The sequence below is a fragment of the Lissotriton vulgaris genome, chromosome 9, assembly GCF_964263255.1.
Source record: "Lissotriton vulgaris chromosome 9, aLisVul1.2, whole genome shotgun sequence".
In the NCBI taxonomy this organism is placed as follows: domain Eukaryota; kingdom Metazoa; phylum Chordata; class Amphibia; order Caudata; family Salamandridae; genus Lissotriton; species Lissotriton vulgaris.
In genome coordinates, this window is record NC_141697.1 from 601,635,625 (window position 1) to 601,661,035 (window position 25,411).

The 25,411-nt window shown below is 47.2% G+C and overlaps 1 non-coding gene across 1 annotated transcript; it reads right to left on the minus strand.

Moving 5' to 3' along the window:
* Window positions 1–14,170: 14,170 nt before the first annotated feature.
* Window positions 14,171–14,476, minus strand: LOC147691942 (Nuclear RNase P). Its single transcript, XR_015300208.1, has one exon.
* Window positions 14,477–25,411: the final 10,935 nt, after the last annotated feature.

Genomic DNA, 25,411 nt, shown 5'->3' on the forward strand with positions numbered 1-25,411 from the left:
CAGATCCTTGCGCAGAAAATTGGACTGCCCTAACCATTCGCATTTGTTAAAAGTTATGGCTGCTCAAATCCAACCAAGTTTGTCATACGGTCTTGTCCCCTGGTGTGGCAAAGATTCACATTTCCAGAACGAATTGCAGTCAAAAATCTATAAAGCAGTTTTTGATTTGCCAAAATGTGCCTCGCCCGCCCAGGTAAGACTTGAATTTGGGCTTCAGGATCTTAAATACAGGGCAATGAGCAACTTTATAAAATTCTGCCACACCCTCCGGTTATCCGAAGTGGACACTCTAAACAGACTCTGCTGGGACGAAGTAAGGTCACAGTACGAGCAAGAAACCCCAAACTCTTGGGGGAGTTACCTCAGTACATCTTTGGCCACTTTGGAACTCCAACCAGGATGGGACAACAAGATGGATCGAGCGTCCTTTAACAAAATTGTGAATGTCGCAAGCAAAAAAATCTTTCTTGGAAGATAAATTTGCGCTCACAAAGAGACGGCATGGATGGACAGTCATGAATTCATACAGGTCTTCAAAGCCACAAGCCTACTTATCTGCCCATTTTAGTTCCTTTTTAAAGATGTGCTTTCTAAAGTTCAGGATGGGGGTGCATGTCTCCAAGGATTTATCCCCTTCTTGGTTGACAGATTTTAACTCAGAACGTTGTCGCTTATGCGGATTCCAAAAGGAAACCTTGGCCCATTTGCTGTGCGCATGTCCAGCCATGTTAACCCAAAGGAGACTATACCTAAAGGCGATTTTTATCAACCTGAACATTCGATCTAGCAGACAAGCAGTAATAAGCTGGCTGGAGGGCTCGTCATGCATCTTGTCTTGCCGAGGAGTCAAGTTTGAGACTAGTCAACAGCTGCTTATTGCAAGCGGATGATCTTTAATCATAATTGCATGTAACACATCCCCATACTTTTAATTTGGTTGGTACATAATTTACATTTTTTGCTGTAACTTGATCTAAACATAATCTTAGAATGATTTTATAATAACAGAATTTTACACATTTGAAATGTATGGGAGACAGAGAACAGATGTACATTTGCATATATGACACTTCTAGTTGTTTGAGTAGATGAAACTCACTTATTTTATGTAGGGGGGTATTGTGATGATTTTAATTAATCAAGCAATAAACATTAAACTGAAACTGAAACTGACTGGTTTATTTCGAATTATGGAATTGTGAAATAGTCACTCTCACCGTGGCACTGTGCTCTCCAGAGAGTGACATTGTGGCATACCATGTTAGTGGGGCAAGACATATCATAGTTTGCACATAATAATAGCTGTGAAATTGGAATGTTGTGAGGTAGTAGAATGAGGAATGTAGAGGGGTGACAGTTGAAGAAGAGCTGTCAGCTGGTGTGGTGGTGAGGTGATTAAAAAAAGATTACCTTTTCTCAGCTCGTCTCCTATCTTCAGTGCAGGAGGACATCGCCTCAGCACAGCAATAAGTTTGAAATGTACTTTCCCGACATTGAGCTTGTGGTCGACAGCAAAGGAAGACTCAACCCAGACCTTAGATCCCAGCTTCCTAAAGTAAGGAAAGGCTACCACAGTGTGTGCCCACAGCTAAAATCCCAAATTTTTAGAGACGCAGACACTGTTGTCCCAAATAGGGAAACAATTCGAGACGGTGCACTATAAGAATGTCTGGAGAAAAGGAGCCCCAAAACATGGGCGGGGTCAGTGAGCCGTACGTTCCATTCTCCATTAATCACTGTTCTGTTTTCAATAATCAGACATTCCAGTCAAAACCCTTTTCGCTCCTTATGCACACCTAAACGATTTAAAAGAGCCATAACTTTGAGAAACAGCCTGAAGGGACACTGAAATGCTACCCCTGTGCCTTACAAGCAGATGAGTGTTCTAGCTGTCAATTCTTGACTACAGGCTATGGCAACTCCTCTGAGTGCCCTCACGCAGCGTTAAGATGCATTAACGCTATCGGGACCAAACACACAAGTACAAGGGCAAAGAGCCCAAAACATACAAATTGATCCCCGCATATTTACTGCTACTAATTATGTTACTTTGCACCCACAATGAAATCCCTCTGAGATATTGATGTGCTTTAAACATTATGGCAAACCAGCAGCGCATTAATATTACTTTTCTGAACGGATTGCCTGCACCACGGACGCCTGGGGAGCGCGGCGGACTTGCTGCCTAGCTGACCCCTTGCCACCACAGTCTCTACGACTCGCTAGTCTCTACGGGTCCCGCAGCGCGTCGCTTGCTAGGAGGCTGCACCAAGGTTTCCTGGAGGAGCGCGGGGACAGGCGAGTGAACCAGCGGGGCTGCGAGCACAGGCAGGGGACTCCAGTGTCTAGGAGCCCCTGCGCGCCCAATCAGCAACACCTGGGCTGCTCTCCCCGCTGGCCACGCCCCCCGCCAACGGAGGCAAAAGCTGACTTCACCTTGAGCCCGTGGGACCCTTTTCTGAACGGATTGCCTGCACCACGGACGCCTGAGGAGCGCGGCGGACTTGCTGCCTAGCTGACCCCTTGCCACCACAGTCTCTACGACTCGCCGGACCCGCTTCGCGGGTCCCGCAGCGCGTCGCTTGCTAGGAGGCTGCACCAAGGTTTCCTGGAGGAGCGCGGGGACAGGCGAGTGAACCAGCGGGGCTGCGAGCACAGGCAGGGGACTCCAGTGTCCAGGAGCCCCTGCGCGCCCAATCAGCAACACCTGGGCTGCTCTCCCCGCTGGCCACGCCCCCCCGCCAACGGAGGTAAAAGCTGACTTCACCTTGAGCCTGTGGGACCCTTTTCTGAACGGATTGCCTGCACCACGGACGCCTGAGGAGCGCGGCGGACTTGCTGCCTAGCTGACCCCTTGCCACCACAGTCTCTACGACTCGCCGGACCCGCTTCGCGGGTCCCGCAGCGCGTCGCTTGCTAGGAGGCTGCACCAAGGTTTCCTGGAGGAGCGCGGGGACAGGCGAGTGAACCAGCGGGGCTGCGAGCACAGGCAGGGGACTCCAGTGTCCAGGAGCCCCTGCGCGCCCAATCAGCAACACCTGGGCTGCTCTCCCCGCTGGCCACGCCCCCCCGCCAACGGAGGTAAAAGCTGACTTCACCTTGAGCCTGTGGGACCCTTTTCTGAACGGATTGCCTGCACCACGGACGCCTGAGGAGCGCGGCGGACTTGCTGCCTAGCTGACCCCTTGCCACCACAGTCTCTACGACTCGCCGGACCCGCTTCGTGGGTCCCGCAGCGCGTCGCTTGCTAGGAGGCTGCACCAAGGTTTCCTGGAGGAGCGCGGGGACAGGCGAGTGAACCAGCGGGGCTGCGAGCACAGGCAGGGGACTCCAGTGTCCAGGAGCCCCTGCGCGCCCAATCAGCAACACCTGGGCTGCTCTCCCCGCTGGCCACGCCGCACCGCCTATCACCCAATGAAGACATAGCTGTAGAGACATAAGGAGTGTAGTATCCCCGCATCGCGGGAGCGACCGGGAGAAGCCCGGGACAAGGGTGGGACCGTTCGAGGCCTAAGAGGTCTGGGCTGGGCCACGTTATTTGGTTCTACGGCACGCCATTTGCATGTGAGTCTGTTTCCATTTTCTTGTGGCAAGCTGCCCACTGACCATTATGTGCACACGAGCTACACGAAGTAAAACTGCAAGGGGACTCGGTGGACCTAGTGGGACTCTGGACGACTTTTTATTCAAGACCAACCTGGCGATTGACCACAAAATTAACAAAATGCAACACAGAGTCTCCCTTGAACTTGATGCTGCCCGTAAATTGTCCCTTAATATTGCCTCCTCGAAAAAATCGTCTCTGGGTAACCTTGCTCTAGCTCTTACCCCTGAGCGTACAACAGGTCCTCGCCCCCTGCTTACTTTAGCAGACATACATCACTGCCCTTCTCTGCCCTTAGGTGACCTAGATAGGGACCCTCCACTAAATCCACCGGAGGAGGTAGCGCCACTTAAACCTGCAGACAGTATAAGTTCACAGGCGAAGAGCAAATCACCTAGGGTTGCTACAAGGGTTAACAACATTGCAAAAAAAAGGCGCTTCAGCAAAAAAAGAGCTTGGCCAGATCTGCCTTTGCTCGCAAGAAGGCAAAAATTGCGAGAGCCCAGTTCATTAATTGCCGACGCCCACTGAATGCCTGTGCACATGGTGAACAAAATGACAAAACCCACACTGACAATGCTACCACCCACGCTCTGGAGGGAGCTTCGAATGTTAATCAGGTGGTAGCATCCCCTGGCTCGTGTGAAGAGGGGTTAAGGGAGGGAAGCTTGCGTGGGGTGGAGAGGGACAAGAGGGATGATGAGGAATTTGTACAAACTGTTTGGGTCACTCTTAAGAAACTACTCACCCCCTTGGAACTAAAACTTTCTAGAATAGAAAACCATCTGCTTGAGATGGATAGGACAATCGTTACACTGGCCAGCCTTAGTCTCAAGCAGATGGAAGCTAGACTTTCACAGGGGGGGGAGTTCATCTTCACAACCTATAGAAGTAGAAGCACTAGTTGCTCCTTCTCAGCGACCCAAACCTGTTCCTAAACCGCGCACAATAATAGGAAATAGCATCTCCACTATCCCAAATCCAAGAGTATGTCCTTCGAATGAGCCCCCAGTGCCACCCAAACCTAAGTCCAGTGCCCCTCAATCAGGGGCTGATTCACACACCCAGCCGAACACTGCACGATCAAAACCTGTGCCATTAGTTGATCGGCAAACTAGTCAGTCAGCCCTCAATGCCCAGCCACCACTTGAACCTAGTAAACCCAACTTCCGTGGTGGCTACATTGATTTACCACCGGAAGCTAGTCCATACGTCATTGTTTTAGCCGGTGTACCGACCCTTGATCCACTAACAAAAGAGGACCACTGGTCCCTTTAAAAACAAGGTAATACACTGGCTAAATACAAATAGACAGCTCCCTAGCCATCAAAGAAGCCGGGTACTAATGGTGCGAAGAGTACCGTGGGTTGGACCGAGCCATAAATCCATCATGGGGGACTGTATAGTGGTGACGTTTGCCGACCCTAATACTGCACAGCACCTCTGTTCATGGGGCCCTTGCGCAAACGACCAGACTGTTGTTGTTAGACCCCTTATTTTTTTCTATCCCCCTAGAAATTTCCACAGGACAGGTGGGACTTGGTCAACAATTCAGATGTCCAGAAATAGGGGTTATAGGAATGAGGGACCAAGCCAGAGTAGTTGGTGGCAGGGAGCTCCTACGTCTAACATGTTCGGCTGCCTGGAGGAGGTTGACTGACTCGGGGGGGAGAACACAAAAGGGGAGCTGACAGTCCCTAGTATGAACACTACAAGAGTTGATAGCACAAGCTGTCCAATGTTGCCTTCAGCCCAACAAACATTATCTCCCATTGACCACTATCCCTTCCCGGCTGATGCAGGAATCCCGGCTCTACATGCTTCCCCTTGTATTAACAGCCCAGATAGCCAACTTAAAATAATATCTTGGAACATAGCGGGTCTTAGGGGTCGCTTGGACAACGATGATTGGGCTGATTGCATCTCCTCCCATGACGTCATCCTGTTCCAAGAAACCTGGTCAGTTGCCCCACTTTTTAGACAAGGTTACCTTAACTTCTACAAACCAGCAACTCAGGGCATGAAGGGCAGGGCCTCGGGTGGTCTCTCCATCTGGATAAAAAACAGCTTGGGTTTTAATACTAGAGAAATAGCGGGGACAAATCCCGACCTGCTTTGCATATCCTTAAGCAAGGCGAACTGCAAAGAAATATTGCTCATTAATATTTATGCTAGAGGATGCCAGGGCGGCAAGAAGCAACCGACCCTTAATGATCTGGAAGCCCTCTTGAATGAGCACAAAAGTGACCAACTCACCATAGTGGCTGGGGACTTGAACTGCTCATTTGAGCCCATTTTGAATCTTGCCGAAGATGTTGGCCTAGATGAGGATTCCACATGGAACATCCCCCCGTTAACAATCACCAAGGCTGTTAGGGGAACGGAGGCTGCCTTCAATTGGCTTGGGCTGTGCTTAGAATGGGGGCTTCGAGCCGTAAATGGCCGCAGCTTATCTGATAAGGAGGGGAAGCCAACATTTGATAATGGGTCTTGCGCAAGTCGCATTGACTACATACTTATTAACATCGAATCCTGGGCATCTATATCTGACATGACTATAGACAACAGGCCGGAGAGTGATCACAATCCTCTCTCTTGCACTCAAGGTCCCAGGGCTAGTGCCACCCCAGGAGGAATCGGACTGTATCACATCTGACCTCGTCTTGTGTGATAACAGAAGACGGGTCAAATGGTCCAAGGTGATAGCTGACCCTGAGCTTGTCAGTCAGATAGAAGAATTGGCCCTTACTACTAAAGATAAGATGTTGGCACCATCTCCTAGTGACCTGCCCACGACTAACAACGTTGACCTTCATGAGGCATGCTTTGTGGCAAATAAAGAACTCCTTACCAGACCATGCCGGAAATTGAAGGTTAAGCAACGTAAAGGCTGGTACAATAAAAACTGCAGAGAAGCCCACGACATACTCATTGCTGCGGTCAAATCTAGAAATCCCCCGGTCATTAGGACAGCGAGACAGATTTACAAACACACTATCTGGGATGCCAAAAGGGACTGGGATGACTCATATTGGCTTGACCTCCTTCAAGCATGTGAGTCTTCCAACCAAATTAGATTTTGGGAGATAGTCAGGCGGGGAAGGGGTTCGGATACACTATCCCCTGAAAATCATGTTTCAGCAGGAGATTGGGTGGAATTTTTTTCTGCTCAATTCACTATTCAGAATGTTCCCCAGTCGGCTGAAGTGCCCTCATTAGGGACCCAATTAGCCCCATATGAGAATAGACTCATTTTTAGCTGCTCTGACACTGAACATGCATTAGGATCCATCCAGTCCGGGAAAGCTCCAGGCATTGACGCCGTACCAGCCGACCTCTTTAAATCAAACTAAGATCTGTGGGTCCCTTATATCACTATCTTAGCAAATTCTATTGCAGCCGGGGAAAGAATACCGCAGTCCTGGAAAGGGGCTGAGATAATACCGGTCTTTAAGAAAGGGGATCGATCTTTACCAAAAAACTACCGCCCCATTAGCCTGATCGATACCATCCAAAAAGTGGTAGCACGAATGGCCCTAGCTAGAATACAGGGGTGAATTGAGCAAAACAACATACTCTCCCCCTTGCAGGCAGGGTTTAGATCAGGCACCAGCACCCTAGACCAGGTGTTTCGGCTCACTATGTTATACTGGAAGGTGGTCTTTTTGGGCGTGGGGTGTCATCTATGCTGCCTTCGTCGACCTTCGGTCAGCATTTGATTTGGTTCCCAGGGCCAAACTTTGGGATGCCCTAAAAAGCATGGAATTTCCCCCAGACTTATTAGACCTGGTCAGACGCCTTCCTGAGGACAACTTTGCGTGCGTAAGATGGGGCAACCAGGGCCAGGTGACCGCTAGCTTCCCTGTAGAACGTGGTGTCCGGCAGGGTTGCGTGCTGGCCCCTACCTTGTTCCTCCTGTTTATTAACCGGGTGGTTGCTTTCTTTAACGAAACTCACACAGATGCACCTACCCTGGGGGGGCTCAAAATATCCCTTGCTAATATTTGCTGATGACACCCTGCTCCTCTCAAGGACCCGTAGCGGCCTGCAGGCTGCCTTAAACAGATTTTCTGAGTTTTGTTCACAAAATGACCTTCAAATTAATGCCGACAAAACCAAATTTATGATTTTTAATAAAAACAAGCCCATTACCAGCTCATTTTCTTTAGAGGGTGTTCCAATAGAACAGGTCAAAGTCATGTCCTACTTGGGCGTGACTTTGGACCACCAACTCACTTGGAAACCCCAGCTGGAAGTGCTAACCCTTAAGTTCATTCGCCTTACAGGTTGCCTGTTAAAGGAACAGAAAAAATCCTTGACGAAACGCATTACACCTGCTTTAAAAATATACGATGCCAAGGTGAACGCGGCTACACTGTATGGTGCGGATATCTGGGGGTATATAGGTTTGTCGGCCCTTACTAATGCTCAGAATAAGTTCCTCCGGAAGTTAGTGGGTCTCCCCCAATCTTCCCCCATTACTCCTCTGCTTTTAGATTTAGGTTGCAAACCGTTGGGTGAGATGGCCCAGTACCGTCTTGTTGCTCTTTGGCGTCGCCTCTGGACGACCGAAGAACTTAGCTTATTTGCCCAAGAACTGGGTGAGGTCAGAGCATTGTGGGGTGCCCAGAAAATTCCATGGCTTCGGGAGGTAAAGCAGATACTGTACCTGATGGGCCTCCCAGAGCTATGGTTACATCCTGAATGCTCAAGCTTCCCATCAAAAGCGGAATTCAAAGAGCTTTTCTGGGCTGTAAAAAAATCCGCACTGGTCTCCCTCTCATCTGTTAACAACCTAACAGGACAGTTTCTTATGCACAAATTAACCCCTTTTCTCGAACCATACTGGGACTTGATTTGTAAGTCGCTTGATCGTAAGTTGTACCATCAGTTCCGAGTGGGAACCCTACCGATCAAGTCCTTTACTGCAAAGTGGGCAACAAATTCCAGCAACAAATGCCCCTTTTGCCCCGATCAAGTAGAAAGCTTGGGTCATGTATTTTTTGCATGTCCTGCCTATCGATTGCCCAGACTAAAATGGTTGAGACCAATCTGCAAAACTTTAAATTGTGGGGGTAGCCACACAGCCCTCTTTAAATTAAGAGATCTACGCACTGTTAAATCTGTGATTTGTGTAGCAAAATTTCTGGGTTGGATGTGGCTTACCCGTGTAAAGAATCTGTAAATTGTTTTATTAATTTTATTGCTTACATACCATATCTAATGTATTGGGGGTTTTATTGTACTATGTTGTATACTGGAAATGCTTTTTTACTTGCTGTCTTTTATGAATCTTTTATTCGAAATAAAGACTAATTGAACTTGAACTTGAACTTACTGCAAATAATCTGACACTCTCCCCTTTCTCATAAGTGCGGTCCCGTTTTGATCTAGGGAAGGCTTGCCCGGTTATGGTAGCAGTGGCCCCACTGTAGAACATCCCTGCCACGTGCCTGCCATACAAAGGGACTTTTTATATACCAGAAATAATAGGAGGCACGTTACATCTTGTCTTGACCCGTTGCTAGCAGGCTGCCATGCTGCATTCGCCTTTAAATTACTGGGAAGAAGCACAGACGCTACAGCATAGTAAAACGCTTACATCTTGCACGTGTGTTTTATAAACTGATGTTACCAGGTGTCAGTCACAGTTGTGGATCTGCCAGGAGTCGAAGTTTTGACCTGCCCAAACACCTCACGTTCCCCCTAAGAGTGTCCAGCACACTGGACCATTGTTGGATCCGAAAACCTAATACCTGCCAGGGCTATAAAGCACACTCGGCACCCCACCACTGTAAAGCCCTGAGGGCCCCAGGCACCGCTCCATATTGCAGCCACAGCGCATTCCGCACCGCAACAGATCACCTGAGAGGCAAATGGAGCCTGGGACGGACCCACGTTGTTCCCCTTTGCTCCAGCATGCCCTTACAGCCCCGCAAGTAGGCATGGGCGGAAAATCCGTTCCGCTCGCGGATTTTGCGGATTTTCGGGAAATCCGCGAGATTCGCGATCTCCTGCAAAATCCGCAAATCCGCGAGCAGCGGATTTTGCTCGCACTGCTCGCGTGAGTTCGCGCCCCGCGAATAAGTGCAAAATTGCAGAAATACGATCTTAGCAAAACTGAAAGTAACTACTTACCAGGTTCAAAAGTTCAGGCTCATCATTAGTAGCCATTTCCTGTAGTGCTTCCTGAGGGGCCCCTCCAGAGTTCAGTTGCCAGTTGAAACTATTATGTGACCCTGCTCTGAACCTCAGAATAGTTACACATATGCCACAAAGGTCCTGAATTACAGCTAAGGGAGACAAGCAGGAGCCAGGCTGGAAGTTAAAATCCATTAATCAGCCCCTAATTCATTATTGTCAGTTGGGGCAGGGCAGGTGTTGTAACTAATTTTGCAACAATGAAAGCACTTAGCAAGTGCAAAAGATCACTAATCAGGGCGCACTAAGGAAGCAGGTGCCAGCTAAAAAAATATTCTGTGACACATTAATCAGCCCCAAATTAATTCAGGTCACTTGAGGCAGGGAAGGTGTGCTTTGCTTTGCCGAAAATAATGTACACTGGACAACCAGAGGGTGTGGTGATGAAACAGAGGGTGGCATGGGTGGGCCAGAGGGTGGCATGAGTAGTCAGAGAGTGGCAGTGGTGACAGAGAGTGGCAGTGATGAAGAAGAGTGTCCCAAACAGGCTGGACACGTAGAAACAACAAGTTCGCGAAACTTGCGACCCGACAGGTAAGTTCGCAATTTGCGAAAGTGTACAAAACCCTCGCGAACTGGCAGAAACACGGGCGAACACAAAAAAAAAAAATTTGCGGGAATTCGCGGATTTTGCGGATTGCGAATCCGCAAAATTCGCGAACGCGAGATCCGCAAAATTCGCTCATGCTTACCCGCAAGCCGTGTTACGCACCCACGGTATGGCTTAATTTGTGCCAGCAAAATACTGTGCATATCATAGTGTGCCACCCGACTAGTAATTTGCTGTTTCCGTCATTTCATCCAATCCAAATACAGCAAGAATCATTCCCTGACCTGTCTGGGTTGTGGCTTTGTCAAGGGGATGGTTGCTTAAGGTAGTAAGCAGCAACTGAAGCTTGTGATAAAATTGAAAACTTTCACTTGCAGTGCATTGACACATGACGCCTGAGAGTCACGCCATATGCAGTTTTAAGCCACCATCCATTTCCATTACCCTGGCGACCCCACATACACTGTCCCACAAGTAAAGCAGCAGCGGGGGGGGGGGGGGGGAGCAGAACTCGCGGAGTTGTACCTCAACCTGAGCGCATGCAGGAATATCACTCAACCATCGCCAGACCCCTCTAAATATTACCCGACATGTGATACAAACAACCCCCTGCCAGCTCGCCTCTGATCCTAAGCTGCTACTGCTCAACTAGGTAGCAAAAGGCGGTTGTTTACTACCCAAAAGAAAATTACAATGTTTGATGACTTGAGGAACCTGTACTAGGTGACGTGGCGATGTGATCCCTTGCTCACCCTGGGGCATTAAATTGAGTTAATTAAATGTCAAATGAACATGTCCCTGCTTAAGACCTTGACCGGCCCTGAACTGTTACTGTGCCCGTATTCCTCAACACCTCAGTCTAGGGAGATGGCACCCGGCCACCAGCGTGACATGGAAGGGCGCACTCCCGACCCTGAGGCTAGTAGGGTAACCCCTTAAAAATGCACACCGAACGCCTTATTAGCATAGAGCCCTGCCTCTCGCTATTGAGCATAACTGGCCCCTACCAGGGGCGGATTGGCAAGGCGGGCATTCGGGAATGGGCCGAAGGGCCGATGCCTCAGTGCCCTCTGTGGGCCGTTTTTTTTCTCCCCTGTCCCAGTCCACAGAGAGTGGACTAGGAAAGGGGAGAAAAAAAAACGGCCCACAGAGTGCACAGAGACAGAGAAAAAGAAAGCAGCTTCGCTGTGCGGCCAGACAGCGATTGTCACCTGTGGGCTCTCCTTCACCCCTACCCTGCCAAGAAATCAAGCAGAGGCTGGGCTGGGCAAGGGTGATTGTTTGCAATAATCGGCCTCCCTGGGGGCCAGGTGTTTCTCAGGCCTTTGAGCCGTTTGCACATCGGGCCCCTGGCGCCCATGCAGCCCAGAAACGGTGTTAGTCTTAACACCTCGCCCACAGCCCTTCACATTCAGGGCATAGTGGGCGAGGAAGAATGGGTCTTGCTGTGGGGGCCTGGTGATGTTTGGAATTTTTTTGATTTATTTATTTATGCGATTTTATATAGCGCAGACTTTACCCGAAGGTGTCCTAGCGCTTCACACTAGGAACAGCAATAATACATGAGGAGAAAATTATAAGTGGACAAATTACAAAAGCAAACGTTAAGTTACATGAATCAAAAGTGACAATAGTGAGCAACCAAAATACAAGAGGAGCAAACGATACATTACAGGAGGAAAAAGTGATATGTGTGCAGGTTACAAAAGCGTACAAAATACAAGTAGAGGTATAATACTGCAATTAATGGCAGACACTCCAGCACAAGAACAAACGTTACGTAGGCAATGGTGGCACTTGTGCAAGTATCTAAAGCAAACAAAAGTGAGAGGTAGCCAACAGTGTCTTACAAGAGAAAAGTGATGTGTGCAAGTTACAAAAGGGTACCATACACAGGTACAAGGGTAATACTACAGTAAATGGTAAATACTCAAACTGCCAGAACACACTGGGAAGGCACTTCCCATGCACCAGCTTCACCTCAGCCTCCCCCCATGGCTTCCTGGCTACCTTAGATGACCCAGAAAGCTGTGTTTTGTGCTCCCCTGCCAGGACATTTTCCCAAGGCCTGGAGGGTTGATTTATTTACTAATTGCAGGGGCCTTACCTCTGTTCATGTGCTCCTGAGCTGAAGGTCTGGGGAGGGCTAAGTAGGTTAGTAATAGCAGGGGCTTTGCTGCTTTTCAGGTGCTCCTGTGCTGGAGGGCTGGAATAATTTTGTGACAAAAAGGGGCCTTGCTATTTTGTTGCTCAGCATGTAGGCCATTGTCACCTTGGCCCTGTGTCCTGTGCAAGAACAGTATCCTCCCACTTTCATTCCTTGTCTGTGCAAATGGTGTTTCATGAAAGGGCACGCCCCTTGAATGTGGGCCACGCCCCTTAAATATGGGCCACGCCTCTTGAATGTGGGCCACTTTTTTCGTCAGTGCCCGGGCCGAATTGTGATCCCAATCCGACCCTGGCCCCTACGCGCGCTGTGCACTGCAAGGTCGGGGCCTTGCTCGCGCATGCTGTCCCAGTGTACGTGGCCTCCATTTACCCCTGGCCCCCTCCCCTCGTTGCTATATGCTGTCCAAGACCAGAAGGGACAGACGGTGTGACGGAAAGGAGCAAAGGGGGTTGCAAGACTGCAGGCGACATTTGCAGCAGGGGAACCCGAGTAGGCTTAAGGCGATGCTCCCCGCCTAGTGGGGGGACCTACACGGTCCATAGTGGGAGCAGTGGCCCAGCAGCCAATCCCCCGTTAGCTTGGGAACCTGGCATCATGGGCAGGGGAAAGGGCCCAACGTGCCTACTCCGGGCTAGGCCCTCAAGGCCCAGGGGCTACTCTCAATCTGCTCTCCAGCTGTCTGGAACCTTGGTGCCCCACGCTGTCGACACCCCAACTGCTCCTGACCTCCCGAAGGGGGGGGGGGGGGGCGGCACCCACTGCCCCCTAACCGCAGGATGCACCGGCCCCCACCAGTAGATGGTGTGAACAAGTTACATAGTGTTTCATTACGACTCCCTAGTTGTGCGCATATAACTTTTGCTGCCCGAGCCCCAAGCTCCGGGGCTTCAGTCCATAATCAGCACTCTGCACGAGCGGTGGGTGAGAGTGCACTGTGATCTGTACGCGCCCGTGATGATTATGGACCTGGTACAAGAGGGAAGGAGTTGATATATCTGGTACCCGTGGGAACAGGGAAAACCCAAAGGTTTCCTAAAGTGCTCAGCTGAGAGAGCGTGGGCCCCAGACCACCCTGGGGACGGGGCACCCCCTCACCATTCCACCCGGGCAAACCGGGATCCGCCACCGGTAACCGGACCCAAGGTCGCAGGGAAAGGAACCAGCCTCCACACACACTCGCCGCCTAAAACCGAACCTCCCACGCCCCCCCCCCTGGAGTCGCAAGACCAGGGGGGGCACATTGGCGTGCCGGGCAGTAACTGGCAGCAGCGGGCACTGGGGTCTCTGAAGAGACGGAGCTAAGCTTAAGCGCCTCCCATCAACTTGCTCACGTGGGCCGAGGAACTGGTGCCGGGGCGGCCCAGCCACAGAGTACTTCTGCAGAGGGGGACTCCAACGGAATCAGGAGGAAGCCCCTATTGCTCGCTGTCGCCCCCCCCCCCCCCCCCCCTCCCCCCCCGGAAACAACATGCCCATGCTGGCCGGTGGCCCGGATTCAACAACTAGCATGGTGTAGCATAGGGGGTGGGCGTCCCGCGGCTCTCTGCCCCTCCCCCCCCAACTCACTGTCTCTCCTGCCCCCTGGCCACACCAGGTTGGGTCCTGCCCTGACCGCGCGGTAGCATAGTGGCATTGACCGGGCAAGAGGGGGAGGACAGGAGTCCGAATTGGGTTATGATGCGATTTTCCCTAACCTCAGCCATTGCACTCAGAGGGGTGCCAGCCGTGAACCACTTCCAATGCCCGGAGGGGGTTGAGCATCAGCGAGCGCCACATAGACGGTTGCGCATCTCCTGCCACCCCATTAGGGCCCCGGGTCTCTGGGAGCACATTCTCCTTCTCAGGTGATGCCCTGCTGGGACAATTCCCGGCTCTAGTCTCAGGCCTGCCCATAGGTACTTGAGTTACAGACACGGTCCGAACATTAGCAAAATGATGAGCTTCCTCCGCTGCGGGCTCTGGCCTATGACCCCCGAGAGTTGTAACCCCCCCACTTCAAGGCGGACAAACGCAATGGCCTGGCTAACCGCCCGAGGGGCTGCCCCGGAACGGGGGAGGTGAGGGGGGCTTGACTCACCGCAGAAACAGCTCCCAGAGGATCGCACACATCCAACGGCGTCAGGAAGGAGGGAACAAGACAGCGTGTCCCGCGAGGCAGCGGCCGCGGCGTGTCCGGTGTGACGACAAAGAGGCTGAGAGATGTTTTTGTGGATTTTGTAGCTAGCTTTGTGGGAGCATACATTGCCCCTATTGAGATCAGGTTTTGTCCCATCTAATTGTGTTATTATTTCACAGAAATGTAAAAATCCTGTTCCATCTGGGCATTTCTGGGTGGATGGAGGGAGAGAGAATCTGTCTTCCTAGGTGGTCCATATTTTCCCAAAATGGGGCTATGATGCCAGTGCTGACTAATTTCACTGTGTTCCTCTAAATAAATGAGCTGTTGCACTGGGGTACGAATGGGTTTATGTGGTCAGATGGTCACAAGTCCTATGGTTTGCAGATTTGCAGGCTTTGATGCATCAAAATCCAAAATCTCAATGATACTTTAGGAGTTGCAAATGACTTTGCGACTTTCAGTTTCCACTTTGCGACTCGTTATGAAAAGGTGATATCATGTTCTTGTGATTCACAATGGACTATATGCATGGTTATCCTGTTTTGAGTAGTCTGATGAAACCTGCAATTAACAGAACGCCCACCATCCATTAGAATCGCGCTACAATATGCTAGCCACCTTCTTTCTGGAGAAGGTGAACAATAGCCTACTCACGTTAGGAGAATACACTAAACCTTATATGACCCCACGTACACAACTGAGAAAATTAAACTTGTTGCCAGAAATGACCCAGGAAGACACTGAAGACATTCTGAAGTCCCTATAATCAGGCTTTCCTCTAGACCCAGCGCCCCCTGACATTATGCTAAAAGGACAGAAAGCAGTAATCTCTGTGCTGACAGACATGTTTAAATGTTCACTTAGCTCGGGACAGTGCCAGGAATTTTGAAACATGCCTTTGTAAAGCCATTATTGTATAAACAATTGGCTGACCCTGAAAAATGCCAAAACTATCTGTCCATCTCCCTTCTGGCGGGACCCAGCAAAGTCCTGGAGAAATATGTCAATAAAAATCTCTCACTAACCTTGGAAACTAACGATATTTTACATCCGTCGCAGACAGGTTTTTGTCCAGGGAGCAGCATTGAAATGGCTATGCTCACAGCCACAGAGGGGCTTAAAACCATCTTAGATCAAGGTGGGACTTCAGCTCAGTTCCTAAGTTAAAGGAAGTAAGAATATTCGGATCTACACTTATGTGGCTAAACTTGTTCCTCCATAACAGAACCTCCCAAATCTGTGAGGAGACCACACTAACATATGCTTACTCTCTCAACTGTGGGGCCCCTCAGGGAGCCCAACAATTTTCAATCTGTGTGTCATATGGTTTCTCCTCAATAGTCTATGCAATGACACTTCTATTATCTTTCCCTTTTCCGGTAGAAATGTGCCTTATAATGGGCACACTGGTGCAAGGGTAAACCTTCCCAGTCCACGGGTCCGTAGTCCAACAAAATAGAGATTGGCACTGAAGCTGGAATTCAAATAACAAGTTTATTAATCACTCATGAGTGGGACCACGTCCATACAACACACTCAAGTGTTCCAGGAGGTAGTACATTGAATACGCAAACCATGGTGCTTATATTCACACTTTGTTGCAGAGTAAACATGTAGATACAAATAGAAGGTACAGGCCTACACAGGAATAGTTACCGACAAACATGGGCAGATGGGAAATCACTTAGTCAGCAAAGTGGGAGGGGAACAGAACTGTTTACACCAGCAGAAAATAGTTGACAGTTACATCTTTAACCTGGTGCATTGTAGCAGCTACAGGCCTTTGCTCAGCACATACGTTGCTTTGGCCCAGTACAGAAGGAGTTACCTAAAGCTGATGTCTCAAGCGGAATGGAAGGGCAAGCAGCAGTGAAGACGGAAGAATTACATAGCTAACAAAATGGATGCCACAACCAAAATGGCTACAGCTTAAGCTAACGGAAATTATTTCAGATTTTCACAGACGACCCTTTTAGCACATGCTGAAGACATTTTCTTATGCTTTTGAGGGACTCCGAAAAATATTGTTTATATCGATCTGCATCATTTCATTAATTTCTTGATAACTTGCTAGTCGAGCATTTACATTCTTAACATTTTGTTTAGTCGGTATACACGAGGTACAAGTAGAAATACAAAGGAACCAAAGCATCCGGCTGCATTGAATAGATAGGCAACACTTGAAAAGAATTGCAAGAAATATACATAGGGCTGACAATAATTTCCAACCCCTTACACGAAACCTGTTCCATAGCCATCCAGTCAAAGTCCTCGTGTCAGAATCCTGATGGATTTCAGAGGCTATTTTATGCATCTTGAAAATTGCATCAAAAACAGAAGGGGTGTGGTCGGGATGTAAATGTAGCAGCTACTCCCGATGATGTGACATGCTCCACCATGGTCAGCCAAGATGACGTCAAGGACCCTTCTATTTTGGAGAGTCACAATTCTCGCAATTTGTAGTTCTTCTGTGATGTTTCCAAGCGCCATTGCTGTCTGATTGGTTACAACCCCTACAACACGTGTCAAGCGTCTGATCTTTCTACTGTTTAAGGCCACACCAACAAAGAAGAATAGTCCCAAATAAAAGTCAATATACTGCTGTAGTGCATTATCAGTTTGATCCACCTCATCATTGTTTATTGTCCTCTTGAATCTGGTCTTGGAAATGTCATTATAGAGTGTATAGTCTTTGTGGTAGGATGCAGGTGTCAACAAACACAGGTGGAAGCAAAAAGGACACGTAGCAGCTACCTGACCAACCAATAGGTAGATGATAATAACCTTTACTTCCGCAAATGAAATAGGTATTATGTCAGGACAAAAAACTGCTATTGTTCATTCCAGTAAAATTTAACACTGAAGTACAGTCACTTTTCCCCACAGGAATATTGCCAATACTGCTCACGCAGAGATCTGCTCGACCTCTAGTACAGCGATAACAGAAGGTCCATTTCCCTTGGTTGTTCGAGTGATAGGGAAAACAAAGTTCGTGGAGGAAATTCCTCGACCATACTCCATTACCCATACAGTTCCTTTAGCTTGTGGATCTCCTTCCTCATCAGGGTAACACTCTTTATTCAACCGAGCATTTAGTCTTCCTACATCAGCATAAGTAATATTAGCAATTTTAGAAGCCCACAACAATGCAAACCAGGCTCTGCAGGAGCCATTATGTGAAAACAGCAAGGGAATAAAACGCGTTCCTTCCTTTTTCTGATGAGCTGGCATCATTCCACATACCCAGCAGTTGGTAACGTTCGTGGCATTGTGTGTATGGTGCAACATCTGAATGAAAGTGTTATTGAGGTAGGTCATTCTATGTTTTTGCTCAGGATAAGGAAGAGTTAAGTAATGGTGTTCAATGGGCACAGGAGTAGAAGCAGTCAGTAGATTTCGGACAGTAACTACTTACTCTACAACCCATGTTATTATAGCAGCAATAACAACAGTCAAAGTAAGTTGAGCAACAATCATTGTTCCTTTGCTACAAACTCTTAAACAAGTCTGTTTGTTTTTCCTAGGCATATTCATTTCGTCGACAAACAACAAAACAGATAGGGCCCTAAGGTCCTGGGTGGGCGTTGGTTTCTTCACTAACATTGAGACGAATAAGACACTAAAAGGTGACCTCCCTTTGAAGTTAGTTTTTAACCACCCAGGACAGTGGCTCAAACAGTCTTTTTCAACCATGAAGTTTCTTTCTTCCTAGGTCACAGCTGATATCGGGATGTACGAGGAATCGTGTGGTCCTGGAAGACTTCTTCAGATCCTTCAGGCGACGCATCTTCTCCTTTCTCTGTGACCAGGATATCGCAGTGATCCGCCAATGCATCTGGGCTCACTAGGTCTTGCAACACTTTTTGACAGTGTGTCGCATGGACCCAGTTTTTCCGGTTTGTCACTCGAACTGCAGTCCTGGTAGCCAGCAGCACTTGTTCGGGGCCTTGCCACCTCGGTGCAAGAGAGCTGGTCCTCTGGAAGGATGTAATCACCATGTAGTCACCAGGGCGCAAGCAGTGGCCCTCACCTTGCGACCTGTCGGGAAGAGTCTCCCAAACCTGTTGATAAATAGAAGACAAACTGTCAGTCAACTGGGACAAATAGTCATTCATCAATACATATGGTACTCCATGTATAGGGCGTGGCCTAGGAATCCCCGAAATATTCATTGGCCTTCCAAAAACCACCTCATACAGTGTGAGGCCAGATCATGTATGTGGTATCGATCTAATAAATAGCAATGCTAGAGGCAGTGCATCAGGCCATTTCAAAGATGTGGAAGCCTGTATCTTAGCCAGTTTCAATTTCAGTGTAGAGTTGTAACGTTCCACTAGTCCTGCTGATTGTGAGCGAAAAGCAGCATGAACCTTCTGCTTAATTCCCAACCCTTTCATGAGATACTCAACAACTTGCCCAATAAAATGGGGTCCTTCGTCACTCCACAAAACATGACAAGTGCCAAATCGGGGAAAAAACTCCTTTAGGAGCACCTTTGCTGTAGTAAGAGCTGTATTATGTAACGTATGCCTCCACCCCTTTACTAAAGGCACAAACCACTACCAGAATATACTTTAGGTTTTTTCAACGCTCAAACTGTTGGCTGCTTGAGCTGACTTCTGTGGGATACGAGCTGTATCAACTACTGTCTGAAGTGTTGTAATTGCATAAGCAGCAGATGTAGTGCCATCAGGCAACTTCAGGCAAGCTTCATCGAGCCAAAATTCTCCATCAACACTAGAAAGAGGTGTATCTTGTAGGTCAATACGACCCTTTGTGTGTTCTTCAGTAAGGGATATACAACTGTGTAGCTCTTGTGACTGAGACTAAGTAGCTGGAAGTGACGATAATGTAGCAGGATTCAAAGTCCAACATCTTTTCACCGTGATCACAAACAAGGGTAGTAGTGTTCCCTAAACGGGAGATACCACACATCAAAATAATCCAATATTGTACAAATTCTCAGTCAAATGGCGTGAATAGTAAAACAATTGCTGTAAGTACAGCGGGGTGCTTAGCTAGCGTGAAACACCCACCACCCAAGAGTGCTATTGGCACGTCGAAATCAACATGTACCGCAATGACAGAAATATAAGCTAATACAGCACACCCCTCTTCAGTTGAATATAGTCCCAGACAGTAAGCAAAATAATAGACAAATGTCTATCACGATTCCACAAGTCAATTCCAACAATCCTATAATTCCAAGGGGATCCAATATTGCACAGGATACTTCACAGGACTTCGGTAGACATCATTCATTTTATTGATTTTTCAGAAAAACAGCATATGAAGCAGCCAACACGTGTTTCGTCTGTACTACTAAGAATTCACACTTTCTCAAGGCTGGAAGAACAAACATATGTATATATAGTCAATACAATCAATGTGAATATGACACATCTTCTAAAATAATAATACATTGGATGTAAGTTTCATCAAAGAAGAAAATCCAACGATATCTCAAATGGGATTATCCTAAAAGATGTGCTATCACACAATACAGTAGTGCAAAAGGTGTGCATCATCTGGAAAGTTAGAGACCCATAGTCTGTGCACAAAGGAAGAGGGCAGGTAAATAAGTACCATACCCAAGATAGTCCCGAAAAGTGAATCAGATCTTTTCAACGTGATATGAGGGGCCAAAAGTGTCAATTCATATCCTGTCAAGCGGGCACTAGTCAGATGTTGTGTCTTTGTTTGATTTAACAAGGCATTGACTGAATGAGGTACTAACACAAACAGTCTATGTGACAAGACTATTCCCTCACTCTGACATATGGACGCAGCCGCTGCTGCTACAGCTCGAAAACAACCAGATAGCGTGCGGGGTACTGGATAAAGAACAGCTGAATAATATGCACAAGGACATTGTTTATCACCGTGTGTCTGTGTTAAAACCAAGAGGGCACAACCTCCCCTCTCGTGTACATAAAGTGTGAAAGTCTTATTGTAGTCTGGAGTTCCTAATACTGGTGCCGAGCAAAGAGCATGACGTAGCTGTTGGAAGGCATTCTGGCATTCGGTAGTCAATGGGAGAGGCATCGGAGTGACTTTAGTCAAAAGGGCCAACAAGGGTTAAATAATGTACGAAAAGCTAGGGATCCACTGCCTACAGAAAGAAGTAAGGCCAATCAATGCACTAACATCCTTCTGAGTACGGGGCACGGGGTATCTAAAATTGCTGAATGCAGTCTGGTGTGAGTGCACATCCCTCCTTAGAAAGGAGGTGGCATAAATAGGAAACATGCTGTCTACAAAATTGCAATTTCTTCCAAGAGACTTTGTGATGATGAGAGGCAAGAAATGATAATAAAGACAGTGTTCCTTCTTTACACTGTTCAGGGGTATCGGCAGCCAACAAGATGTTGTCGACATATTGAATAAGAGCCATCCCTTTCGGCACAGGAAAAGAATCAAGCTGCCTTTTCAATGCCTGACTACAAATGCTAGAACTCTCTGTATACCCTTGTGGAGCTCTACAGAATCGGTATGATCTATTATTCAAAGTAAAGCCGAACAAATAAGGGCTGTCAGGGTGAAAATGCATTTTTCAAATCAATTTCACTAAATGTAGTGGCAGAAGGAGGAACCTTAGTAAGAAGTGTCGTGATGTCAGAGACTACTGGGTATTGGTGCTCCACTATTTTGTTAACCTCTCGTAAATCAATAATGAATCTGTACATTTTAGTATCAGTGTCTCTTTTCAAAATAGGAAGGATAGGCCTATTACAAAAGTTATAAGGGACTTCTTCCACAACCCCCTCCTTGATCAAATACTGAACAATGTGCGTCAATGCTTCTTCACCTTCCCGAGATATTTTATATTGGGGCAGCGGAAGCAATGAAGCCCCTTCCTTCACTTAAATATGCACTGGTGGAATAACCAACATCGGTATCTGATGTAGCACTAAAGGCACAAACCACTACCAGAATATACTTTAGGTTTTTACAATGCTCAAACTGCACATAGTCCATTTGCAGGTCCTCAAAAGGTGCAGTAGGCATTGAAAACCCTCCTGTTGGAGTTTGTGTTCCTTTTCCGGATTATACTGGAGACAGATCAGACAAGACTGTATTATTTTCTTATCTGTACTGACAATCTCTGGATGATCCCAAACTTGCATAAATTGCTTTACTATCAAGGATGCTCCAAAATGTGCCGGCCCATTTGCCATATGAATCATAGAGTGTAAAAAGGCTGTGGGTAACTTCCATTTTGTCATTTCATTATTCCTCCAACAGCCCTCATCATCCAATGCTGCTTCCTTAGACCATTGTCTAATTCATCAACAGAGGCAGTGTGTTGCATGTCCAGGACCTCTTGCCTGGCATCATGCCAACGTTCAGCCTGTGATTTAACTACTTACATAGATGTGGTACTTCACTGCATTGCGGTCTCCGGAGCTGTGTAATCTGCAAAGGCATTGCCTACTCCTATTTTATTGGTCACTTTCTTGTGTGCGCTACATTTAACAGTTGCCACTTTCTTATGATAGGTCAAGGCAGTAAGGAGATTATGTACTATTTCCCCATGCACTATTTGTTTCCCATGTGAAGTGAGAAAGCCTCTTTCTTTCCAAAGCTGCCTGAAGTTATGTGCCACGCCGAAGGAGCATTGGCTATCAGTGTAAATGTTAACAAGCAAATCTCTACTAAGCTCACATGCTCTTGTCAGTGCTATCAACTTGGATGCTTGAGCTGACTTCTGTGGGATACGAGCTGTTTCAACTACTGTCTGAAGTGTTGTAATTGCATAAGCAGCAGATGTAGTGCCATCAGGCAACTTCAGGCAAGCTTCATCGACACAAAATTCTCCATCAACACTAAAAAGAGGTGTATCTTGTAGGTCAATACGACCCTTTGTGTTTTCTTCAATAAGGGATACACAACCGTGTGGCTCTTGTGACTGAGACTAAGTAGCTGGAAGTGACGATAATGTAGCAGGATTCAAAGTCAAACATCTTTTCAATGTGATCACAAACAAGGGTAGTAGTGTTCCCTAAACGGGAGATACCACACATCAAAATAATCCAATATTGTACAAATTCTCAGTCAAATGGTGTGAATAGTAAAACAATTACTGTAAGTACAGCGGGGTGCTTAGCTAGCTTGAAACACTCACCACCCAAGAGTGCTATTGGCACGTCGAAATCAACATGCACCACAATGACAGAAATATAAGCTAATACAGCACACCCCTCATCAGTTGAATATAGTCCCAGACAGTAAGCAAAATAATAGACACATGTCTATCACGATTCCACAAGTCAATTCCAACAATCCTATAATTCCAAGGGGATCCAATATTGCACAGGATACTTCACAGGAGTTCAGTAGACATCATTCATTTTATTGATTTTTCAGAAAAACAGCATATGAAGCAGCCAACACGTGTTTCGTCTGTACTACTAAGTATTCACACTTTCTCAAGGCTGGAAGAACAAACATATGTATATATAGTCAATACAATCAATGTGAATATGGCACATCTTCTAAAATAATAATACATTGGATGTAAGTTTCATCAAAGAAGAAAATCCAACGATATCTCAAATGGGATTATCATAAAAGATGTGCTATCACACAATCCAGTAGTGCAAAAGGTGTGCATCATCTAGAAAGTTAGAGACTAAGCATGGGCGAAAAATCCGTTCCGCTCGCGGATTTTGCGGATTTTCGGTAAATTCGCGATCCGTGAACGCTCGCGAATTTACCGAAAATCCGCAAATTCGCACGCAGCAGATTTTTTTTTTCTTTGTGATAGAATTTTGCGGCTTAAGTTCGCAATTGCGAACATGTAGGTGCGGCGGGCAGCAACAATCTTGCACTCGCGAAATTACAAAATTTGCAATTCTGCACAAGAAATCCACTAGCAAGCAGCATAGACCTTCTGAAAATGATGATTTTTATCAGAATAACTCCTCAGGTTGACATTTGCCTACCCTTTTTGGGATTTGAGGCCTTTTGACTTTCTTTGGATCACTTTTGGATTAGAAATCAACTTTCACGAGTAAGTTTGTTTGGGGCATTACATTTGCTGTTCTGCAGAAAAACGAGTTTTGCTAAACTGAAAGCACTCAGCAGGTGCAAAAGTTCAAATTCATCATTAGTAACCATTCCCTGTAGTGCTTCCTGACTGGGGCCCCTCCAGAGTTCAGTTGCTAGTTGCAACAATTGTATGACCCTGCTCTGACCCTCACAGCCGGATCATATAATAGCTACAAGTAGGCCACAAAGGTCCTGGAAAAAAAATTGCACTGCAACAGAAAGCAAATTACAGATAAGGAAGCAGGTGCCAGACTGGAATTTTAAAACAGTGACACATTAATAAATCAACCCCAAATTAATTCATGTCAGTTGAAGCAGGGCAGGTGTGCTTGCTGTTCCCCCCCATAATCTACAGTGATGATGATGAACCAGAGGGTGGCATTGATGTACCAGAGGGTGGCAGTGTTGAAACAGAGGGTGCTGTGAACCTGTGATGATGAACCAGACATAGAAACAACATAGTCGCGACCGTTGCGTGCCGACAAGTAAGTTCGAAATTGCGAACTGGTACAAAACCCTTGCGACCTGGCCGAAACCCTTGCAAACAGTATAAAAACAAAAAAATCAGAGGTGTGCTTGCTTTTTCCTCCCATAATCTACAGTGATGATGATGAACCAGAGGGTGGCATTGATGTACCAGAGGGTGGCATGGGTGAAACAGAGGGTGGCAGTGTTGAAACAGAGGGTGCTGTGAACCTGTGATGATGAACCAGACGTAGAAACAACATAGTCGCGACCAGTGCGTGCCGACAAGTAAGTTTGCAATTGCGAAGTGGTACGAAATCCTCGCGAACTGGCAAAAACCCTTGCGAACACTATAAAAACAAAAAAATTCGCGGATTTTGCGGATTGCGAGTTCGCAAATTCGCGAACGCCAGATTCGCAAAATTCGCCCATACTTATTAGAGACCCAAAGCCTGTGCACAAAGGAAGAGGGCAGGTAAATAAGTACCATACCCAAGATAGTCCCGAAAAGTGAATCAGATCTTTTCAACGGGATATGAGGGACCAAAAGTGTCAATTCATATCCTGTCAAGTGGGCACTAGTCAGATGTTGTGTCTTTGTTTGATTTAACAAGGCATTGACTGAATGAGGTACAAAAATAGGAAGGATAGGGCTATTGCAAATGTTATAAGGGACTTCTTCCACAACCCCCTCCTTGATCAAATCCTGAACAATGTGCGTCAATGCTTCTTCACCTTCCCGAGATATTTTATATTGGAGAAGCCGAAGCAATGAAGCCCCTTCCTTCACTTAAATATGCACTGGTGGAATAACCAACATCGGTATCTGATGTAGCCCACACAGTACTACGTAACAATGCCAGAGCAATATCTTCTTTAATGAGACATGACCTCTCAACCATTGGATAGTTATCTTTTAAGATAACATGCACACCTTCTGGGAAACAAAGTATTGTAGCACGAAAATATTTAAGCATATCAATGCCCACAATATTATCAGGCGTGGTACGGGAAAGCATAAATGGACATGCTGCAGTGAATTTATCAAAACTAAATGCAAGTGGCTGAACAAGTGGGCTAGATGTAGGTGTCCCGTTGAATCCTATCGATGTTATCATTGCGCCAGACAGGGGTGCCTTAGGAAACAATAGTTTTAGACAGAGCACTACGAGTAGCTCCTGTATCAACCAGGAACTGATCAGTAGAGCCCAAGGCATTTCCATCAACGTAAGGACCTTTCTAATCTACTGG